We start from the raw sequence: 25,622 nt of genomic DNA, 5'->3' as shown, positions 1-25,622 counted from the left end.
ATTTTTCTTGCTCTTTCTCATACAGTTTTTTGTTGTTTTTTTTTTTTTTTTTTTTAAGAAGTTCTAGTTCAGATATTAGAAAATCAGAGTATGTGGGGACACTCCAACAAGTAGATAGATTTTTAATGTACTGTAATGTGTAATATGACCTCTAAAGTTCAGACAATCCTGATGGTGCTTTAAGAATCACTTGCAGATTTAGCAAATGAGCAAAAGTTCCTACATGTTGTTTACAGTAAGTCTGGTGAACAGTACCTTTTGTTACCCATTGTAATGAACTTACTGAACTAGATAAAACTTCTTAATTCAATCAAAATATCCCAAGAGGACACAATGGTTTGGAAATTATGTTTGGCACTAGGCAGCACTCTTCCCTTTAAATCCCACCTATTCACAACAGCAGAGGGAAATCCAGCTGCTCTCTGAATTAGCATGCATGTTGTATCCAGCTGTTCTGGAAAATCCATAGCCAGCACTTGAAAACATTAGATTTTAAGTTATTATATACACACATCATTAACTTTTAATAGTAGAGTAAATGAAGTATTTTCATTATGTCTGCCAGTCTATGACATTTATTTGAACCAGCCATGAGTTTTTTCCTCTTTTAACATATCTGTTTCTCTATAAGCACAGATATAATTTTCTGATCATTGAAACAGGATCCTAAACTTCTGAAAGGCTGACAACAGAAAATAGTCCTAACTATCTCAATTAAAAGCCACTGGATAATTGATTATTTGATGATACCCCTTTGCTCAGGCATTTTTGGAACAATTAATTAAAATGTCTAACTAAATCAGGCTCATCAACTCACCATTATCCAATGGAAATCTGTGGTATTTACCAAATGAATAGCCTGAATTGCATTCTTTTAAGTAAATAGCCGAGTTTATACAGAGTGACAGTAAGCTATCTTGTGGATGCTGCAGCACAGATGGGCTTTTCTACAGCATTACAAGTGCAACCAATGTGGTTTTGGAATGCTTTTTGCATCTTGTAAGTAGCAGAAGAACTGTTTTAATTCTACCTTCTGCAAAATCTAGTAGGCAGTGGGGTACATACAAAATCCAACAGAGAAACTAATCCCATACTAAAGATAACATCGCTTAAAGATAAATCAGCATGTGAACTTCAGTCTGACTCCTTTCCAATTCATTGGTTCTTTGAACCAGCTCCTGTGGTTTCAGCTACAGCCAAGCCAAACCAAAACCAGACAGGGACTGTTTCCAGACTCTGACCCAGATGTGTCTGATAGTGCCTTGAACAAAACCTGAAACCTGATCTCCCAAAAATCTGAACTCTGAGACTGTGACTGAAAATTCAACAGAGAATCTGCTTGAACAACCTTGGATAACTGGTACCACCAGCTTCCCAGCCATTTGTTTTTGGCCCTTTGCCACCTTCCTTCCACAAGTCAGCCCACCACACAGCAGCTAATACAAGCATTTCTGCCAAACTAGCACAATGGGCTGTTCCAAGGGCAAGAATGGATGGACAGAGGAAGGCAGTGACTGCTTGTGCGTCCAGTTGATTGTGAAGTTTCCCCTTTAGCATAGTTCTAGTTCCCATCCAGATCCTCATGAAGATTTTAATATATACAGGCAGTGCTGCAAAGAATTGCATCACTGAAGACTCTGATTTCTGCTGGAATGACAACAGCAACTCAGAACTTCTAAATAATAAGATAGTTCATAGCCAGTGTCAGTACAAACATGTAAGATGTAAAAGGTCCTTTAGCTACCAGCAAAAGAACATGAGACACATGAAAAATGTAGTACAACACTACTTCATTGCTAGAGGAATGCAGTGAAGACAGCAGTGTTGTTTTGTCTGCAGCCTGTAAAAGAACTGAGAAGTATCTAATATTTAATCTTCCCTCTTTTTTTATCCTCGAGCACTGGTAAAACTGGAATGAACTGGAAAGGGAAATGCTTGGTAATTCATCATAATTGAATTACCAATATATCAACCCCTGAAACTTAACAAGCCAAAAGGTTGGTGTAGCTTTGGGCAAATAATTGAAATAATGTTTTATGCTCCATTTCCATGCTAGAAACCTTCTTACAATGCACAAAGATCAATATTCAACATGATAGATGGATGGTTTTGAAAGCTTCAAAAGCTAGCTGGCTGACTTCTAGTTCATGAGATATGAGAAATGTGTCAACCATTGCACGACTGTGCCATTAGTTTTGCAAACTCATCTAATATGTGTTTGTGAAAAAGAAAAACAGTATTTGACTTGCCTGTGTAATAACTTCCAAAACATGGGAAGGCAGCTCAGCTGTTTTCTAACTCATCAAACTTTCTTCAGATATGGAAAGGCTAAATTGAATTCAAAATTGTAGAACAATTTTATTCTACACACTGAGTTTACTTTGTGAAGCAGAAGTTTTACTGAAAAACACAGCAAAGTAAAGCCAAGAACCCAACTTTGACAGAGGGCCCAGATCTCACTTGAAGGTTGCAAGATGCAAGTTAAGGTAAGGGTGGTCATGTGCTTTCAGGGTGCCAGAGGAAACATACAGAAGTGGAAGGGAAGAGCCATCACTTAGTGTCTTCCTCATGGCTGTCCTGTTGGAAAACTTTGTCAAAAGAAATGAGCTAGCTCTGCTTAATTTCTTATTAGGTTGTTAGCATTTAGCACTTTACCAGTGAAGATCTGTGCACTTGCACTTTATTTATTATGGTAGAACTTAAAGATTATTGCATAGTAATTGCCTCAAAGGGTTCATGGTCACTCTGATATGAAAGTGCTAGCAGCTTGATAAATGGCCTTTTTTCCTGGCTAGGCATAAATTCGAAGATGATAGACATAAGTTTGGTTCAGTGTAAATATAGCAGTAGGAATAGGGTAGCATGACTTCACTCCACAGTGAGAAAAAGTATATGAGGCTATCAGGGCTGCCTCTCATAGCAGAAATATATCCCATATGTCCTGTGCTTGGTAAGCAATGTAATGGTGCGTGGAGATTCTACAGACCGTATTATGAAATCCCTCTTTCTCCTATTCCCCATTTACCTCTTCACTGAAGCATAGGCCAGAATATCATCTTTCAATGACTTAGCAGAAAGCATTACACAAGCAATTAACTACAGAGCGAACGAAGAAGTCTTGATAAGTAGATGTTAATAGTTCCTGGTCATCTTTCAAAATGAAGACCCATTCACCTTAGGACAAAAGGAGGTGAACTAACCCAGCTGCTGCTGATCAAGGTTACCTGGATAGCACCATCAATGTGTTTCAGCATGTCATTACACACTTCATCTACTCTCACACTGGAGATTACCCTTTACATTTTTCCTCTCCTAATATCTGCCTATTTAGCTATGTACCTGTTTGCTAACACAGTCCTGCAAAGTAAACTGATGGTAAGGAGAGAATAAGAGGGGAGAGGAAAGGAGTGAAGGGGAAACAAGGGAAGGGGAGAAGAGGAGAAGAGAGTACAGGCAAAGGAAATCACACAGATCCTTTCATAGACTGCATAGTGAAGAGAATTTTCACAGATCCTAGAGATGAGGAGTATGAATGATGTTAGCTCTAAGAAAGCATGAAATAAAATTCAGATATGTGCAAACAGCATGGGGGTGGAGGCTGCTAGGCAATGCACTGTACTCCCATAAAAACAATGAATCTTCACTGAAGTTTATCTACATAGAATGTGCAGTTCCTCTGAAATAGAAATAATTCACAAACAACATACTTGCCAGATATTTTTTTTAAAAGGAAAAGTGGAGAACAAATAAAAATAAGAAAAGTGGAGAAAGTTGACATGAAATATTTTCAGAATCAATCATTTAATTTTTTTAATTCTGAAGTAACTTCACCTTCCTATTTTGTTTTACATTGTAAATTATACTATAGTTCAAAGTTTTAAATAACAACACAATTCTCATCAACTTCAACTGTAGCTGCAAGTGTTCCAAAGGATAAAGTTGTCAGAGTTTCTCAACTAAACAGGAACTTTTAGCAAAAGCAAAACTGTCTGTTTTCCTTTAGCTTGTTTTGAGTAACAATAAAATTGGAAGGAAGGGAGGGAGAAAAGATGCCTTAGGCAAGCACTTCAACCTAACTGGTTGAACTGCTAATGAGTATCTGTAAACAAGCTCCTATAACAAGAAGTGTCATGGAAGTGACACAGTTATCACCAGTACAGAGAGATCTGAGGAGCTGTTGAGACTTAACATTTTTACCCAGCTCCTCTGTACATCTGGAGAATAATATCTTAACTGCAAAGCATATTGGAGTTTACTAATGGTATCACTAGATGCAATCCAAGTATTATTGCCTTTATTTCTGTTTACATGGATGTAAATATGTGTTTTTCTGTCCCTTCCTCAATCCATCAATGTGAAAGAAAATAGACAAGTACTAAGTATCAATTCTTTTTAATTACAATCCTGACATGTTTCTAAATAACAGTTCATCTAGAATTTATGAGTTTGTCAAGGCAGGCAGGAGGATATGTTTCCTCCTGGGGAAACATAAGATTAGGTATTTTGAAAAGAAAAAATATTGTATAATGTGTATTGTAATATTTATGACTGGAAAAGTATAACTGCTTTACTGTTTAATTTTCATTTATTAAATGAAAAAGTAGTTTGCCTTTTGTCTTGTGTTGCTCAATTCCTCAGCCCAGAGGATTCTAAAGGAATTTGCTGCTTTTTCACACCTTATCTACCTACAATTAAATAAAATTGTGGAGGATTGGAAAAGAAGGTTAACATTTGGCTCTGGAAGTCCCTTTTATAAGATTTGAAACTTAACTGCAATGAGTTTTGAACAATATGCACACAGAAGCATAGAGAATGTATCTGTTCAGCAGCACTGGTAGTATGTATAGTATGGTAGTATTGGTAGCAAAGCAGATACTGTGTCTTCTTATAAATTTCTGACCTCTGATTCTTTAAATATGGAAAAATAATTTCTTTAATTCCTTTTTTTTTTTTTTTTTTTTTTTTCCTCTGCAGCTGTTAAATGGCTATTCTGTATCTGCCAGTTATATACTTCCCCTCAGTATCTCCCATCTGGTAAACAGGATTAATTCCTCTTCTCGATTTGCTTTTGTTACTTCCTAGGAAAACAACTCTGTGATTCTTATAACAGAAGCACATATAAGGTTATTTTTATTTCACTAACTTTTGAGATTTGCCTGATCTGTTCCATGTCCCAGCTATTAGCTGGAATGAAAATGGGATCCAGCTGGTACCTCAACCATTAGAAACTTCAAGCAGACAGGCTTAAAATTGGGTGTGAATCTTTGTACTGTAGTCTGTGTAAGACTGAAGAAAGATTTATCTAAGACTGTTCTCTGTACAGGAACTGATCTGTTGCATCACAGTTGCTCGTCCAGATCTTTCCTTGTTCTGGCAACCTCATTTGTTTCTTTTGCTGTATATTTGTCTTATTCTTCTTTCTACATCCATCACAATCTCAATGACCTTTCCTTCTTTAAGATATCTTTCTGTTGAGCCAGGCTCTTCCTCAAGTTTACCCTGAAGGTACCCTGAATTTTTTTTCATAAAAAAATTCTCTGCAGCTTCTTCCAGTTTTTAACTGGGCAGCTGTAGGTCCAACACTTTATTAAGTTGTTTTGATAATTTTTCTAAATAAACATAGTAGATTGGTCCTCTGATGCAGCCCTAGGGAGCTGATTACAAAGAAGTGAGCTTCCAGCCTTCCTAGATAATACCACAACTTAGTCCCCAGAAGTGACCAAAAAAGTGAGAGAAATATTTTGTCTGCTTCCCAGTGAAAGCATGTTCTATCTTAAAATATTAGGTCTTAATAGATCACCAGTACTTACACATAAGTAGGCTCTGCAGGGTGAATTTTAGCAAAGTTACTTGGACTGGTAGCTACCTTGCCAATATAATACTTTTTACACAACAGACAAAAGTCTCAACAGAGACCTTGATGAGCAACATAGTCAAATGATATCTCTGTTCCTCATCTCTTAAAAGATAATAATAACATTGCTTCCTGTCATCTTTGATGATCTTGTCAGTGAGATATCTAGATCTTTGTGAAAGAATGCATTTTTACCAATCTAGCAGCATGAAAACACAGGATCTCTTTTGAAGTCCAGGAATTGCTACCATCTACAAATAATAGTGTTATTAATGGATATATAGGTCATGTGCAGCATATAGGGACATTAACAGAAGAAAGGAAACAGCTCTGATTATTCTAATGAGAAAAATATTTTTTCCTTTGAAGAGCTGATTGATTTTTATATTTTATTCTGTGAATTAGTGAATAACAGTGAATCTATTACTACTGAATATGAGCCAGCAGCGTGCTCAGGTGGCCAAGAAGGCCAATGGCATCCTGGCTGGTATCAGAAATTAAGTGTGGCCAGCAGGACTAAGGAAATGATTATCCCTCTGTACTCAGCTCTGTTGAGTACCTTGAATACAATGTTCAGTTTTGGGGTCCTCACTACAAGAAGGAAATAGAGGTGCTGTAGTGTGTCCAGAGAAGGGCTATAAAGCTGGTGAAGGGTCTAAAGAACAAGTCTTATGAGGAGCAGTTGAGGGAACTGGGTTTATTTAGCCTGGAGAGTAGGAGGTGCAGGGCCTTATCACTCTCTGCAACTACCTGAAAGGAGGTTGTATTGGAATGGGGGTGAGTCTCTGCTCCCAAGCAACAAGCAATAGGACAAGAGGAAATGGCCTCAAGTTGCACCAGGAGAGTTTTAGGTTGGATACTAGGAAAAATTTCTTCACTAAAGGGGTTGTGAAGCATTAGAACAAGCTGCCCAAGGAAGTGGCTGAGTCACCATCCCTGGAGGTATTCAAAAGACGTGTAGATGTGGTTTAGTGGTAGACTTGGCAGTGCTAGGTTAATATCTGGACTTGATGACCTGAGAGGTCTTTTCCAACCTAAGCGATTCTACGATGCTATGATTGTTAATAAAACAGGAAAGATACATTCAGTTCCCTACAGTTTAAAAGAGAAAGAATAGGTAAATGAGATTATATAGCAAAACAGTGACAGAGCAAATACAAATTACAAGTTCATCCTATTTTGAAAGCAGATATTCCATGAGTTCTCTAACAGAAGGAATTATATACCTGCCTATATAGCACAATAAATTTCCTTTTAAAAATGAAGTAATTTCTGAGCTCTTCAGTGTAAGAATTATTCTGAGCTTATGATTAAAGTGACAGCACTGATATTAACATTTAATGTTCCCAATATTGTCATATTACAATAAATCAAACTGTAAGATCCTTTCTTTATCTTAGTGAAAAAAGAGTTACAGGGCTTTAATTTGAATGAATGTTACCTTATGATTAAGAAACAGGTTATTGATAGGGAGATGTATGAATTTGCGTCTCTGTAGAATTAAGAGAAAAAGGCATACATATTTTATAAAACATGCAATGCATTGGTCTGTCAGTGCCAACCAGCATTCTGGGGCTTCATTAATATGACAGGATATAGAGATGATAGGCTTGCAGGTAGAAATAATGATCTAATGATTGTTTGGAATGCACATGCTCTCTTGCTTCAAACTTTTGGTGTGTATTTTTCCTGTTTGGTGTACAGAGCTTTCAGTTATAAAGATAAAGGAAAAAAAATCAAATCAAAAGATAGTATGTTCAGTTTCCTGTCAATAGGAACTGTTCACATATAACTGCTTTTTTAAATCCACTTATCTCAAACTGTGGAAAAGGAGAGGTTGAAAGTCCCATCCTGCCCAAGAATGCATCAATAGGCAAAATATGCTTTTGATAATGTGTTTTATATTACATATGGTGGTATTGAAGAACCAGGACTAGTATTGTTCCAGACTAGTTTGGGACATATAGCAAGAATTTGTTTTCAAAGTAGTGGGTGGGTGCATGTGCTTCTGCATACACATCCTGATAGATGCATGGAATTATAGCAAAATTATGAAATTACTTCCTTTATATAAAGCTACTTACAAATTAATCTTCCCTCATGCTGCATACTTTACAAGTACTGAATAATAAATACCTTTTGCTTAAAAAGTAGCCTTCATAGAACAGACAAGTCAAGGACAAGAGAAAGAGATAAAATACTATAGAGCTGTGGCAACCAGTATGCTTGTCCCTGGGTTGTTTTTTCTCCTGTTAGTGAACTGAGGTGGAGCACAGCTGAGGGAAGGGATGTAGAGAAAAAAAAAAAAAAAAAAGAAAAAAAAAGTAGAAGGGTACTGAAGGGAAACATGGGTAGAGGAAGGGCCCTGCAGGACCAGAAGGCCAGTTGTGTAATGACCAAAATAAAGAGCCTGTGCTAACAAAAATTGTAAGTTACAAGAGCATGCTTGATGCTCTTTGCATTGTTTTGTACGGGAAAAGCTTTCAAGTTTCTATGACTGAACTGCAAGCTGCACTTGTATCCAGGATCTCCTTGAACCCAACCTTCCCAACACCTGTGTTACTGTAGCCATAGCTTCTGTGGACATTAGCATGTAGCAAGCAACACTGAGCAGAGACAGCCTGGTCACAACTGAAGGCAGAATTATTAGCATTATTACTGTTTACAGCTGCCTGATGTTTCTTGCCTCCATAAATCTCACTATAACTCTAACCCGGAGTGAAAAGATGTTATTTTTTCATAGAGTCCCTGGCCCCGTGTCACCAAGAGACTTCAGCAATTGCCTGCTATTGGCATCCACACCCAACATTAGGAAATAAATGAAATCCAGCCATGGGGATGCTTACAGTCCACTGACCTTTCAGTGTCACTCTAGTCCTGATACTGCCTGGGGCTCCCAGCCCAGAGGTTAATTGTCTATTTTACCTTAACAATGTCTTGTCTAGAACAGCCAGAGACTAAACTGTTTGAGGAATGAATTCAGCATGTAGGAATACAAAGACCTACAATTCAAGGCAGCTGAGGACATGGTTTCCAAATCCCAAATTCTGCCCAATTTGAGTCAAAGAGTTGAAATTAAATCTCTTGTAAGCTTGGCTTTAAATGTAGGCAATGGAAATGGAGGATTATTCTACAAACATCTGGAGCTGCAAACACACAAAAAAATATTATTATTCACGGGCAGTCATTGTTTCCAATTAAAATTGGCAGAGTGTCATGTGTGATTAATCTAATTCTCAGAATTGTATTGGGAAATTAAGACGTTAATGGGGAAGATATGAAAAAAAAAAAAAAAATTGGTTCTACATTCCTTAGGAAATAAGGTAACATTGATTCATATCTTGTATGCCAGGTCAGCCTCTCTCAATCTTTCCTAAACCACTATATGCTCAATTATTCATTGGAATAGAGGAAAGGGAAATAAGGGTTCTAGAATCCAAAGATTAAGGTGACAAATGGAAAGAATGTATCTCATTTGGTCTCTTTTGAATTTTGAATTAAACTGCCCTAGATTTTAATAAATATTTTCCAGCTTCCAGCACCTTTTCTTTATAAGGCAGGAACTCTCTCTGAAACCATACTAAACAACATTTACTCATATTCCTGTGTGATTTGAGTCCCATTCACAGGTACTTTGCTTTCCCTGTCTAACAAATTGGGATGCTAGACTTCTGACTCCAGGATGAATATTCTGTCAGCTAATGGAATCCCAGGCATGCTGAAGTTATGTAGACATAGGACTAGATCCACTGAAGGATTTAGCTATCATAAAATGAAGAATCAAATAACCTCTAACAGAGAGGTTAACTTGGCTTCTGGCCACGTTCCATCAGCACTTTATCTTGAGGAGCTGAATTAAAGAGGATCAGGATTATGACCTTATAATTATGACCTGTACTCTCTCCTCCTTGTGGGATATAATGATATTAGATATTCACCAGCTTAGATAATTTCAGGGTGAAGGCTCTGTAATCTAACTTGTAGTTGAAGAACAGCTTGCTGAATAACAGCAAGCAACAATTAGGTACCCACTCGCTTGGCCAGACATGCAGCCTTTAATACACCAGGTGAAAATTGAAGCGGTTTGAAACCTAATTTGGAAGGGGATCAGATAATTTACCTTTATAGTGGCAATGTCCATCAGGGGAGCAAATGGAAATAGTTACAGAGTCTGTTCTCCAGTTGTACAACACCGGATCACTTCTAAGTCACCATGTCCTTTTTTAGCTTTAATTCCATTCAATTTTGTAACAGTCAGTTGATCAAAAGATGAATTCAACAGTAGTTGTCCTACTGAGGAAGAGCCCCAGAGCAGCAGAAAGTTAAAAGCGTAAGTCAATTAACTTAGCAGTTGCTAGTATTTATTAATCTCAAATCAACCCATTTCTTCAATTCAATGAATCTTTCAGCTACCACTGTGCTTTACATTCATTTGTGAAGTTCTAAAATTTAGTCTGATTTATTTCTTTCTGCAGCCCCACACCACTTTTGCCAGTTAGCATTATCAACTCCATCCTACAGAAACAGACCTCAGGTGCAAAGAGGCCTGATGCTTTCTTTGTACCTGATCACGCTGAATGATTGGGAAAAGTTTGGAATTAATGTCAGCTCTTCAGACTTTCTGCCCTCTGCTTTAAAACTTGTTCCTTACCTATAGAGACGGGAGTAAATGTACATAAGACTCTAGTGCATATGAACTTTTCTGTATGCTTTTTTTCCATCACTAAGCCATCTGCTTGACATTTTATACAAGAGGTTCCATGAGTTGGAATGGAAAGGAGAACTGTTAAAGATTCTCTGTCAGCCTAACCTACTTATAACCCCCAAAGCAACACCCCATCAGCACTGGGAGGTATGTGTGAGACTAGATATTTTTCAATTATGCACATTTTATTTTTATTTAAAAATCCTTCTTTCCTCTTAACTTAATCTTCTGCTGTGCTCACATCATAGCTATGTTTTACAGAGAACCAACCATTTCATCAAAGCCTGAATTTGAAACTAGCAGCTTTGCCATACAAACTGATTTGTTAGCAAAGGATAAATCAACGTGGCAGGCAGAAATACAGTGGAGATTATAACACAAATGGCAAATGTGGAAGGCCTCCCAAGTGGGAGGGGTTTGGTGTTGTAGGGGGAAATGAATGATTTATGGTGCAGAAAAGAGAAAGTTTCCTTTGTGGTGATGTTACATGGCCTTTAAATGGAGTAGGAGGGTGAGGGAAGAAGAAAGAGTGAAGCAGAAAAAAAAAAAAAAAAGTTGTTTTAGTTCTAAGACATACAGCGTACAATGCTTTTCTTTTCGAACGACTTTGCCACTAAGAATTTATTTTGAGAAGCATTTTTCATGGGTTTGTATTGAAGGAAAGGAATAGTCTGGAGAATTTCCTAGCATATTTATGAATTGCTAATATGCATGAAATATGAGGGCTAGACCACAAAAATTAACACAAACTGGAATATGCATGTACTCAGACAGCTACTAAGCAGGCGATTAAATTAAGGAAGTCAAAGGTATAAACCAATCCTAAATCTCCTTAAGAAAACACTTTCTCCTTAAGGCAGGCATGAGCTAGGTATTTTACATATCCAAATAATTACAAGTCTAGTAACAGCTGCTTAATTCTCAGCAACAGATTAGAGACTCCACAATACAGAATGGTTTGTGCCCTGCTCACAGACCCCAGAACTCCTGCAGATGGATCAGCTGTTGATCCAGGGGCTTGATACCATCAAGTCCACATCATGAACTAAAGACACAGGCTCTGATTAAACTGTGTTCTGTCCAGACTATCCTGTGCTGCTTAATTCAGAGTTTTCAGGAGTTAGTTACCCTGCTTTAATTTTGTTTTGTTTGCAGAGTACTCGAAGCAAGGCAATGCCTCAGTACTGTCAACACAATTAAAACAATATGGTCAATAAATGCCTTTACTGGAAATACAATCATATTCCATGCTTTTTTGTATCTAATGTAAATGCCTGAATTAGTACCTAGCCTTCATACAGGCTACATACAGGACAATTAGGGATGCTTCAGATACTCCTCTAAGATTCAACTCACAAAATAGAGATGAAATGCCTAATTTGGGCATCTCCTTTAAATGCATAACTGACCTCCGTGTTTACTACTCACAGGCTCTTTACTGAGAATGCTTTACAGGCACAAGGAGTGGAAAGAAGTAAAAGGCAAACTCAAATATTTTGCTTTGCCACAGCAAACACAATTCACATAAATTTATTCTGGGAACATAATGGTGGCTATACTGAGCCAGATCAAAACTTCACTGGACTCTATATTCTAACACTATCAGAGAATGGTAACAGATACCTAGAGAGATCCTAGAGTACATTCTAGTGAATAACAAGATGGTAAACAGATAGTGATAATCCCCACACCTTCAATATATGCCCCAGCCCCCAATATACTATGTTATTATATTCTTACAGGGCAAACAAATATAAACCCTACTTCCTTTCAGCAGCAGTATTCCCTTCTTTAATTCATTTTATCAACATCTTGTGAAGTGCTGTAAAGATGATTGTAGCTCATTGCTCAAAGGAGTGTATTTTATTGACCATATTTAGTCTAAGAGAAAAGATAAATCTTTAACAAGATGTTTGCCAACCCTGTAAAGTCTTAGTTTTTTGAGTATTTTTTTTGACTTGGAGGTGGTCAGATTATGAGAGCATGCAGAGTTCAAAGTTGGCCTCTTTTCTACAGAAATCACATGTTCTGTCTCCAGACCACATACCAAATTACAGTGGTGATCCCATGGTGTGAATATATGCTCATTCTTAAGAACTGACCTATTATCACCCAGCTCACTGTATCAGGATTATCAAGCAAGTACCAACAGATAGCTTTCAACAAGCAAAATCTCAGGCAACATTTGATTGCCATACTGCATTTAGACAACAGCCTCAGACATACAGGTTAATTTTCAGATAGTCTTACATAGAGGCAGGAGTTGGACTTGATGATCCTTGTGTGTCCCTTCCAACTCAGGGTTATTCTATTATTCTAGGATTCTATGAACTTATAATGCTCTCTGTGGTACCACCAAAGCTTCAGGCCAGCCTGTTCCCAAATAAAATTTCTAAACAATAATTCTGAAACTCCTGAAAATGCTGCTTGTTTACCTTCATAAGCTTAACTGAAACTCAATACTGTAAAGTGATATACACCAGTTAAAGGATTTAATCATCCTTGGAACTTTACTAATAAAAATTGTAGAATCATTTAGATTGAAAAAAATAAATAAAGTCCAACCATCAACCTGACCTACTTAGTCCTATTGCTAATCCATGTCCCTTAGTGCCACATCCACACATCTATTAAATACCTCCAGGGATGGCAACTACCACTTCCATGGGCAGCCCGTTGCAATGCTTGATCACCCCTTCTGTGAAGAAATTCTTCCTGATATCCAGTCTAAACCTCCCCTGGCACAACTTGAAACCATTTCCTCATATTCTATCACTTGTCCTCTGAGAACCCTCTGAGCACCCTGGCTGGTCTCCAACACCAGCTGCAGCCTCCTTTCAGATAGTGAATGATGAGGTGTCCTCTCAGCCTCCTTTTCACCAGACTAAAAATTCCCATTTATAAATTAAAAATTCAATTTATAAATTAAAAATTCCAATTATGAACCATTCCTTGTAAGTCTTGTCTTCCAGTCCCTTCAACTGAATGAAATGTCCAGTCCCTTCATCTGAATGAAATTTAAATCTGTCCGCTTATTGGAAAACTCCTTTTTTTCATTAAAAACAAACAAACAAAAAACAATGCTATAGTATTTTAGCACAGTCATAGTAAATCATCATTATACTATTTAATTTTTATCAGTATTTTTCTGAAATGCACTCACCAGATCCATCTCAAAATGAATGAATGATTCTTATGATAAAAATCAACAGTTATTCAAATGGTTAAAATATTAATCCTAAACCAGGGAATAAGGCAAGAAAAATCAAAATCTTCGGCTTCTTACTGTAAAGGTTCAGCAATTCATTTCCATCTTACATTAATCATTTGAGCTACCTCTGTGGGGAAAAAAAAAAAAAAAAAAAAGCCTCCTAAATCAAGCTCTAGTTAGAAGGAATGCTGTCAGTATTTAGAGGAAGCCATGAACAAAGATTCCCAAGTTCTCACCTTCACTGACATACAGCCTCACAGCCTACTCAGGCCTGTTTCCTTGTTAAAATCAAGGCCTCATTAATCACAAGGCCTCATTAATCATAGACTACAGTGAATATAGCTAATAGCAGAATGGGAGGAGCTGTGTGACAAAAGTATTTCCATACTCAGAACAGAAAATATCCATGTTTGACTCCGATTCTTGGAGAAAACATGTGGTTTTCTTTTAGTATAATATGAAACGAGGATGAAAACATTCATATTTGTATTCTCTCAGTTTGCTTCCAAAAATCTTTTCTTTTAATCCCATGTAATAAAATTAAAGAACAGGAGTCAATGTGAAAAACATTACTGTTACTCTCTGATCAAATTGCTCATCCAAGAATATCAATTACTCTCTCTGTAATGTTGCTGCAGTTCTTAGAAATAGTAGACAGCTTCTGAATGTGTTTTTCAATCACTTTTCTTTTCTCTCTTCATCAGTGACCTGAGAAACACAAAAAATCCCCACTGGAGGAGCTACAAAAATCCATTTCTTTTATAGAAGGCAACTTAAAAAATAATACATTGCCCTCTTCCCCTCCACAACCACATGCCAACAGAGGAGAAAAAAATTCAAATATTAAGATAAGAATACTGACTAGGTAAGAATTAACTAAATTATGCAAGAAAATGAGTGCCAACAACAGAGGAAAAGAGAAGTAATTCAAAGTTAGATTTCAAAAGAGGGGATGTTTGTGAGAAGGAATGATTGAATGCAGCAATAAAGAGAGAATTGAGACAATAACTAGAGGCTGTATAGCTGGACACATTTAAAGCAAAAATAGAGTCATTCTCAATATAAACATAAAAGTGGGAGTGGAGGGTGTGAGAGTCCATTGCAGCAAATGTCCAATATAAATTCTGTAATAAAACCATAGCATCTGGATTTTACAGTGCAAACATCAAACTGTAAAGGTCTGACTGGGGCAGTCCTGGATCTGAATACCATCTTGCTCTTTCAAGAAACCTATGTGGATATGGTACTTATAAAGCCCAGAAAACATTGCTTAAAGATACATGATCCCAAATGGGGAATAACTCAGATAAATATAGCACTAGATAAGTCATCTCAGGTTTTACACAAATGGCCCAACGTATATTGGGGCATGTTTCCAAAAATTGCAGTTCGTTATTTACAGACACTAGGGTCAAATGAACAAGTCATTATTTCCAGCAATTTCTAACTCTAACTGCAGGTTACTTTTTGATCTGTTGGAAACAATTTTGCTAACTTGGAGCTTTTGTTGGTTGCTTGCTTCTCTACTTTTTGAACACTTTGTGTATTCACTTATTGAAACAGCAACACAAGAATTCTGATGAGAGATAGGTCACACTTCATGTTTCTATTTTTTCAAGTGAATAGAAGTAACTTTTTAAAGCTGGTTTCCAAGTCAAAAGGTTCAAATATGAAATTTATTTTTGCTTTCCTGTAGTATTTGTGAGGACAAAAGGACATTCTAAGAAATGCCTCCTGCTAGGATTATAGTATTTATGGATTATAAATTCTCAGGTGGTGGAAACAGAGCTGCAACATGTTTAATAAAAACAGACAAAATACCCACAGAAAATAACTGAAAGGATTTCTCTGCCTCCTTCATATGCACAGGTGGGTGGACTTGGTCCTTGAAGAATGCGCTGTTCTACCTCACATACAAGCTCCTCAGATTTCCATCATTCATTCCATCTTCCTTCACCTACTCTACCTCCTTGAGCTTTTCTCACTTTGTTTTTTCTCCCTTGTATGTGGTGTCATACAGACTTTCTTTTCTCCTTCTATGCCTCCTTCTATTTAGGAAAATTCTGTAAATAGTTCAGAGGGGATCACCCCTCACAATTAAAGACTTAAGGAGCTCAAACCACTTCAAAACTTCATTACTGAACATTTCATTATTGTCTATAATCATCTTTACTATCAAATGATAGTTTCTGATTAGAAAGATGAGCAATCTGGAAAATTACTCTTACAAATTGAGCATTCAACAAAACTAACAAAGCACTGGAATAAGACTAAGGCACATGGTAGATTCTCTATGACATGAATATTTAAATCAATGTCATCCACAACTTGTGTTCCCAACACAAGTGTTGAATAATGGCATTCTACTGCCTATGTTATCCAGAAGTTACAGTTAGATGGACATAATAGGTTCTTCTGGACTTTAAGTGTAAAAGCTCTTCTAATCAAGTTCTTCTAATCTTCCAACCAAGCTTTCCATCATATTATATAAATAGGTCAGGACACATGAGATGAGTGCTCTGTGAGATAACACCTTCTTTTCTTTGTTACAGAACAGCTATGATCCTGAATTGCGTGTTGAAGGAAGGCAAAAAAAGAAAAAAAAAAAAATCGGATACACCCCCCTTTCTATATATTAATGCTACAATAATCAGGTACGCCTCTAACTGGAAATTTATAGCAGCAGACATGATCATCTCTCTCTCCAGAATATATCTGGTTTTAGAATCTTACATTGGATTCTTTTGAATTGCAGCCCATTACATGTGCTATATGGCATAATGAGTTTAATCTAGCACCCACTGAAGTGAGTAGCAGTCACTCATTAACTCTGATACCAGACTACTCAGTCACCAGAACTTCAGCTTTATATATAATCTTTACAAGCAACTTCTGAAGACTATGTATTTCTGTGTGTATACACATGCTCCCACCAATGCATTCTATCTTGAATTCTACATGTATATATTTCTGTGCCAGTGCAAAGATAGGTGTAACTGCCTGTTACATACACTGAACCAGCAAGAGAGTTGCCCCTTCACCCTTTGCTGATGAAAAATAAATATCCCATTTACATTCAAATGCCAGAGTGAGCAGAAGCAGCAGATCAATCTGGATTGATATGGTGGTGAACCAAAGTTTAAAAGTTCCTCCTTTCCTAAATTCTTCCCTTTGTCCCCAGCAGTCACAGTTCTTTGATGATTTCAGTGACTGGGTCTACAGCCTCAGCAGTATAGTTGTATCAGAAGAGCTGAGATGTGTCAGAGGCAGTTCCTAATAGCTTAGAGGGACAGAACAAGCAAAATGGATTCCTTCAGCCTTGTTACCAGCTTCGTTACCAAAGCTAGCAATGAAATAAAAAGAGAGAGATGGAGTGATGAAGAGGCAGCAATGGCAAGGACTCCCAAAGTAGGATGGTATCATGGTGTCTCTATCATAGTTTCAAAGGATTAGAGCAACTACACGAGGGTCTCTGGCAGATGAACGTATTCTTTTACAGGTAGATGAGAAGACTTGGGATAAAACACCCAGGGAGACATCTTTTTAATAAGGGAAAAATTGATATGCCTATTAACCTATTCCTTACATCTTTGTTTTCAATTTTGAACCTAGCAGCCTGATGGATCCTATTGGATCCTTTTTATTATTATGACTCTCAGTTTTGTGGTGGTGTCAGGTACACAGAGTCAAGCTGAGCTCCAAAGATATGAACATCAGATGAGGCAGTACACACAACGCGATGTGAGGAATCAGCACTGTAAGCCCCACAGTTTCTATTTGACTATTGGGTTGCTAAATAAAAGCAGCAAAAATATTAAACCATAAACATTCATGCTCTCTGAGATCTACACTGCCATCCCTCCTTCCTGTATGAAAAAATATATATTTGACTAGTTAAATTCAAGTAAGATATATGTCTAGTTTGTTGGTCCATTTTGTTGTCAGGGAACCCTGATGTTAACATTTCTAAATAACTAGATCCATGTTATGATTCCTCATAGAGAATAAGCAAGCAGTATAATGCCTTTTGGCCCTCTGAGCTATCGTAACAGCATTTTTGAATGTTGCTTTATTGACCCATCAATAACTATTCAATGTTAACTCCAGCAGAAATGTACTGGAGAGAGAGATGATCATGTCTGCTGCTATAAATTCCCATTTTGAGGCACATTTGATTATTGTATCATCAAACATGAAAAAGGGGGTGTACCAGCAATACTTATCGTTTTTTGCCTCCCATCAACAGGCAGTTCAGGATCATGAGCTGTTCACAAAAGCAAAACCACATCAAAAAAAGACAAGTTTAAAAAAAAAAAATCACTGTTGCTGTCAGCCTGCAGCTATTATAAATGAGTAATTTATAAGCATGTAATTTACAGAATGTGTGTAGAAGCACATTTAATGCTGATACAAAGACATCTTAGATGTTTAATGAGGTTTTTATAGCATATTGTGCTAAGTTTAATGCAGGCATGTAGGTATACCTTCCTCAGCAATCACTAAGGATTGGTTAAGGGTGTTTTCTTTCTTCTGATTGTAAGTCTGAAAAATATGCATTTAAATAGGACCTTAGGTAAATTTACATAATTATTTCAAATCTGTCAATGTCTATTTTTTGGATATGATCATTCTGTAATGTGTGGAGGTTACATTAGTTATGAGGGATTTTTGTTGTTGTTGGGTTTTGTTCTTTTTTTTCTTTCTTTCTTTCTTTTTTTTTTTTAAACTAACAATGTTACCATGATTAGAAAACAAATACTCTATTTAATGGATGGCTTGATCTTTCAGGAAAATGCTGAGAGGCATCAAAGGGAGAAAGGTCTACTTACCATAAAAAACATTTTCAGTATATTTATTTGGTTTTTATTATTATTTATTTATGTATGTGCATTTGCATGAAAACATGGCTAAGAAGCTAAGAAAACTTGTTCTCTCTGCATAACCCCTCCACCACCTTGGTATTTTAAAAACCTCCTGTGGTGTCTAGGGTCCAAATCCTGTCAACACTTACACACATTCTTAATCTCTCAAACAAACCCATTGATTTCTGTGAAATAATCTACTGTAGTACAGTGCAAAGCATGCATAAGCGTTTGCAAGACCGGGGCCAGACAATCATTTCCAGATGAGTGTGTACTGTAAAGAGAGTAGTGGAACCAGTACTCCTGCAAGAAGTGAATTTCAAGGAAGTGAATTCAGCCTAAGGTTATATCACTCAACAGTGGCTTTGCCTGGTGGAGCTAGAATGCAGGACAATTTTTGCCACTGCATCTCAAGAAGAGAAGCCACTGGTATAACGCCTCAGAGGGAATCTGAGACAAGAGCAATGGTTTTATGTGCTGACACTGAAAGGATTCTCTCCTTGGAATGCTGCTGACCAAGATGGCAAAGCAGAGATTATTTATGGTATCAGCTGTGACTCCAGTCCTTATCAAAGGGCTGATTTTTATCTGAATCCACAGATTAATTTTGGTACAGTTGTCTTCAGGGGCAAGTGAAGACCACTGTATGTACTGGATCAAAACTGCCAGCTTTTGAAGTATGCTTCTTTTTCATGATCACAGTAACAGAGAACAAAGCAACTGTAAAAAATGCTGATAAGGTACATTAATAATTTTAAGTCTATTGCCTCTTCATTCAGAGGTAACATTTGCTGATCATTCTGTAGGAAATCACATCTGTTCACATTTTGCTCTGAGTAAGGAGAGATAGATGGGTGTTTTAACATGGGTCTGATCAAGTATTTTAGAAATGGGCTGGCAGACAAAAAGCACATTTCTGCGTGGTGGTATATTTTACATTTTTAATTGAAGGTCCCTGTGAAGACATCCCATCTGGGATGGTCACAATCAGTATGGAAGTTTTTCCCAATTTATCAAAGCCAACAGAAATTCACGGGAAAACAAAAGAAGGATCCGTCTTTCTTTACTGGCAGAAAAAGATTAAATTTACAAAGGAGATAGTTGTGTTCCTCTGAGATGTTCTCAATCGCAATTTTATCACCAGAAGAAGCAGACATTTTTGGCCCTGCAACAAATACACATAAACTTCTGAGAGCCAGATTTTGCTCCATATCTGGAGAGGCCTGGAGAGAAAAACATGAAACCTGGCAGTTTCATTGCACCACAGTGCACGCAAAGCTCCTTCTGAGTTACAGTCTACCATCCAGTGTCAACAGAATTCAAAACCTCAGAGTAAAATTCAACTTAAATCACTGAATTTCATATGGTTCTGGGTTTAGTTGAGGTTTTTATATGCAGTTTCCAGCTAAATTCATAAGTCAGGCCATCATTTCTCAACTAAACTTTTTCCAAAGGTCCCAGAATCTCCGTGAATCCTTAAATAGACACTGACCTGTGATTCAGGTTTCCCACACAACATGGAGCCAAGTGAATTTTAATTGTGTGGTTTGGAGTTTTGCTGAGGATCCTTCAGGTGAAGCCTGCATGAGGCCTAATTCTGTTTTGTTTGCACCATTCCAGATAAAAGGCAATAAACAACAGGATTGTTGACACTGTTGTCTTCCTTCATGTCTTTGTTTATAACTGTCAGGTAACATGCAGTCTGCTGTCAGACACAGCTGCTGACCACCACAAACCGAATTTGCAGGAGGAACCTGAAAAAATAAAGAGAAAGCAAAAGTATGAGAAAGAATAGATTTTGATTGGATACTAAAACTAAGTAAACGTGATATGTAATTTATCAAAATGTAAATACAAGCAATGCCAACATATCTTGTTCCTTTAGAATGATATATTTTACCAGAGGGATATTTTAGATATTTCACTTTGTGCCAAGGTAAGTTTAATACCTCTCTAATCTACAACATATGGGTCTTATGACATTACATATTATTTGCATCACCAATAAAACAGCTCATTAATCAAACATGCCACTATAACCTCCAACAGTATAAACTGAAAAATGTGGGTTTTTAAATATTTTTAAGTGGAATTATTTGCTTAAAATACGCCCTTTTGGTACAATAACCATCTGTTAATTTTAACACTGGTCAAGCATACCAAAGATTATTATAAGTCTTCGTTTAATTGAAGTCTTCACTGGAAGAAAAAAAAAAAAAAAAAAAAAAAAACACTGTGGATACATTTTCTTTCCAATTTTCTGATGTTTTTGTTTATTTTTTCATCAATGTGGAAGTTCAGAATAGGATCACTGTGAAGTAAACAATATCTATTCTCTGTGTAATTATATGCTATTTTACTCAAGCTAGGTCATTCTATTTTGAATGAAAACCAAATTTGTACACAAATAGATCATTTTCTCCATAAAATCACATACCGTAATGAAACATTTGTGTGAAATAGGAAAATATATGCACTGTTCAGAACTCTCAATTCAGCTTTTGGCTTGCAACAGTTTCAGAGTCAGAAAATAGACATAAAAGTATTTCAGGTAGAATTTATAAGCATTTCAACAGAAAACACATTAATTTAAGACAATAGGAATGGCTTTTTTCTTAAACAAAGACAAGCAATCTGAACTCTGTTTTTATTACTGTATTATGGAAAGCGAATATTCCAATAAGCATTTTGCATGCATTTGCATTAATCAGCCTGGTAAGTGTCAGTGCCCAGGTGAACGTGGATTTTGCTGGTCTCTATTCAAACAAAAAAAAAATCTGTCCCTTTGTCTACCAGATTTCATCTCCAGTACTTAAATAGGGCCTGAATTGAAAAGCATTTAAGAGTAGAGTTGGCTTTGGCACGTTTACTAAGTCCTTTTTAAAATAATGAGAAAGTGAGATTATAAGTAAAGATTTTCTAACCAGGAATAGTTTGCCAAGTCAAAGGTATAGTTATCTTCATGACAGCTATTAGTTGACAGTCATAAAAGTACATCTAAAGAAACATGGATAAAAGTATGGGAAAGGAGTGTGTGCAAATGTCTGTGAATAACCATTATCACTGTAGACTCTGTTCATGATTTTCATTTTCACAGCTCACATAATCTCTCAATTTTAGTCTCCTGTCTGTAAAACAAGCACAACAATACCATTCTGATTAGAGTGATGTGAGACTAAAACATTCATGAGGCACTTTCAGAACCTACAATGAAAGGCACTATAAAATCACAAAGTGTTACTGCTGTTTATTAGAAAGCACATCCTATTAAAACTCCCTAACACTTTCCATTACAGTGATTATTTTGAAAACAAAACACTGGTCTCATTAAGTACAGCCAAGCTTTATTCAGCTGAAATGAGAACCCTGAAATTTCATCTAGTACTCCAGGAGACTTTTAAAATTTCAGAAAAAGCTCAAGAACCTATTTTTGCAAATTTAAGATGAGTCAAATGTAACCAAACTGAGAGCTCATTCTGCAAATGTTTACACATGTGCTTAGGTTTAGGAAGGTTTCCAGTGAGGCTACTGGCATGTATAAATTTAAGCAAATACATCGCTATTTGTAGACTCAGAGTCTAAGAAAACTTTTCTTTTTAAATTAATTATTTTTAATAATTATAGTGTAATAATTATAGTACTGAAAATTATATCAATTAATTATTTTCCTGCTGGAAATACTTCAAAACTCCCTAGATATTTTAATACCTAAGAATTCATCAAAAATCATATTTTCCAAAACATCAGAACAAGTACACTGAACCAGCCAAGAAAGGATTAAAAGGACTGAAAAAAGTGAATGTTGCACTGGGTGTCTGCCTAATGTAAATTTTCATTAGGTGTCATACTATCCAATTATCGTGAAATAATAAAATACACCCTAAGAGTGCTATATTTTTTAGCTCTGGGTTCTGATGACACACACAGGCTGTTGGAGTAATATTGTCATCAGAAACCCTTGATAAAAAACAGTTGCATTTAATACAGTTGATTGCAGATTCATCTCTCTCAATTGCAAATCTAACGCAGAGTATCACAAGAGTCACTAAATTATATAACTGCTCATGCAAAACCACATGATACCCACAATGGCCCCTCATAAGAATGTTTTGCTGTCTCCTCCCCTTCTTAAATATCCAGAGTTGGGTATATTTCTTTTCAAATGTTTTATTTAAGTGTACTAATCTTTTTCTCCACTGCTGTCTGTCAAGTTATCATTGGTGTAAAGGTTCAGTAATGGTCACTGTGCATAGCAGGAAAGCAAAGCCTGCAGACAATACTTGCCATCAGCAAGAGGTAGAGTTGAACTGCCTGCTTCTTAAACCTAAATATGGCAAAAAGGAACAAGTACAATGTTTCAGAGAACCAGTCTGTGGTAGCTTGGATCTAAAAAGAAAGTCTGGGAGGCCAGATGTCTCAATGGAAAACATTTAAAGTTTTGCTATTGTTTCTAAATAACAATAAAACACATAATAAAATCTCCACTATATGAAGAAAAAAAAAAAAAGTATACCCCACAAGATCTGAGAAAATTAGTTGTATTTTTCCCATCAAAAAAAAATGCCAATCCATTAAAAAATAAATAAATAAATAAATAAAATAAAATAAATCCAGAAATGTCTCAATTTCCATGATCTTTGACCAGAACACATGGAAGGTTGCAGTGAGTTAAGGCAAAGTAAAAGCTGCTAACAGCTCTATTTTCTCATTGCAAAAAAAAAAATGAATCGTGCCATCTCTGTCTTTCTCAAAGCATTATTTTTCTTAAAATGCCATATTTTCTGACTGCCCAGGTCTCCAGCAGCCAGTGGAGGACACTCATTTAGAGCTTGCTTCACCCAGCCCTTGAATAGCTGCTTCATGATGAGGACTAACCAGACAGCTTCTTCGAGAGTTAAGAGAAAAGCATGGGTTTATTCCTCTAAACTATGCAGTTTAGCCTATCAAATGATCTGCAGTGGGGACCTGTTCTGTTCTTCTCAAGGGATTTCTGTTCTCAGTGATGTGACTTCACGTGCTGTGGCTCATACAGATCTTAGCAGGTGACACCAGGGCTTTGCTTGAAGGAGCCTGGTGTTACCTGTACTTGCAGGTAAAAACTAGATGAATAAGGTGTCAGTACACAGCTGGTCACACATTTGTCTCCTAATGCTCCCAACACCTACATCCAGCCCACCTCTGAACATGGCTTTTTGTTCAGTCACTTAATGAGTTTGGTTTTGAGTGCATGCTTAGAATGAAGGGTCTCCTTAGTCACGCTATGTCTTTTCATATAGATTATCCCTGATGCACCCTAGGGTGTCTCCCCTGTGGAAAAAAATATCATTAAGAATGAAATCTTGACTTTTTTTTCCCACTTGTGGTTTGACATCTTTTTTAATCTGTCCAGATTCTCTCCCTGTCTTGACAGTACACTTACATTTTCTTCCGAGATACAGCCAGAGAAATCTCTTAAATTCAGAAATTGCAGGGGAGAAAAATATCTGTAGACAGATCTCTATCTCTACTGCAACACCACCTACTGCTTGCTTCACATCTTCCCAGTATTTTTCAGGTTTAAGAAAAGTACTTTTTTGTTCTTTTCAGAGCTATATCATAGAACACAGCTGAAAATCTTGCAGCTAACTTCATATGTTCAGTGCTGAGAACTACAAACAGACAATAAAAGCAAACAACCAAAAGCAAGCCCCCCTATCAAGTGCCACCGTGTCAGAATTTCCACACAAATGAGTGGTTATATTTCACTATAATTTTGTAGACCTGCACAAAATACACCTGGGTGTGTCTTCATGAAACCATCTAATCTACCCTTCTCATGTCAAAATCAACCTTATCTAAACCATCCATCACCTTTGCTTTGACTTCCTTAAATTCCAGTTGTATTCCAATTTCATGTCACCTGAAACACATGTTGATATGAAAGTATTTGTTCACTTGCTGTGTTTTTCCCCTCTTTCTCTCTATTGCTGTTAAAGAAAACTCACAGTTGCTTGCCCTAAGTGCAGGGATATGATACAAGTTTTAGTACTCTAAGTCAGTTGTAAATTAAATTATTTTTCTACCACACTCCTGATGTCCAGGCTAAAGAAGTGGAAGTGGCAGTCAATAAACCTTTTTTTGAAGACAAAAGGAAGTTAGTGTCATAGAAAGAATTCTTTTTGGTTTAAAATATATATATACGTATAAAAATAATTTTAAAAATCACTTATCCAAAGCAGTTTTCCTTTTTGCTACCACCTAGAAGAAGGAAGCCTGCATTTAAGCTGTGCAGTCTGAGAAGTGTGTCAGTATTTTGAATGTATTCAAAACCTACTCATTAAAACTCTTGATTTTACAGCCTTGATCCTAGCAAAACTGGCTGCAAGTTAGAGCACAGGAAGTTCCGCACTGAGATGCGAAAGAACTTCTTCACGGTGAGGGTGACGGAGCATTGGAACAGATTGCCTAGGGAGGTTGTGAAGTCTCCTTCTCTGGAGATATTCAAGGCCTGTCTAGATGCCTACCTGGGCAGCCTGCTCTGAGGAACCTGCTTTGGCAGGGGGGTTGGACCCGATGATCTTTCGAGGTCCCTTCCAACCCCTACAGTTCTGCGATTCTGTGAAGACAAAATAAGACTGTCTCTCCTCCTTCCCTGTGTACAAAAAATTTACATAGAGCCCTATACAATTTCACTACTTACCAATTCATTTTGGGCTCTGTTCCAAAATTATCCTTTGATAATTGTATTTTTGGGAGAGGAAGAGGGGAAGTTGAGTAATAAGCTCCATGGACTCCTTCCAGTCTGAGACATTGCCTCTTACCTCTATCCTGCTGCAATAAACTCTCAAAAACGTACAATCTTAACTTTCCTTTACCAAATTCCTTTCTGTTCTCAGTATCACTCTATAAAACATTCCTTTGTTTTCAGCCATTAGTCTTCATCTCCTACATTTTATTTCTGCAAAACGTTTGTTCTGTAAGGAGGATCCCACATATACACAAGATAAATCT

At 36.8% G+C, this 25,622-nt stretch overlaps 1 long non-coding RNA gene across 1 annotated transcript in view; it reads right to left on the bottom strand.

The window, feature by feature from the left end:
* Nucleotides 1-19,553: 19,553 nt before the first annotated feature.
* Nucleotides 19,554-25,622, bottom strand: part of LOC311437158 — a 46,347-nt gene continuing 40,278 nt past the window's right edge. The window contains exon 2 of the long non-coding RNA XR_014693331.1: nt 19,554-20,386. This is a non-coding gene — a long non-coding RNA (uncharacterized lncRNA). The remainder of the gene's footprint in view (nt 20,387-25,622) is intronic.

Source organism: Aythya ferina, assembly GCF_964211825.1.
Source record: "Aythya ferina genome assembly, chromosome: 5".
Classification (NCBI taxonomy): domain Eukaryota; kingdom Metazoa; phylum Chordata; class Aves; order Anseriformes; family Anatidae; genus Aythya; species Aythya ferina.
The sequence above is the reverse complement of the archived record's forward strand: the minus strand, read 5'-3'. Positions and strand labels throughout refer to the sequence as shown.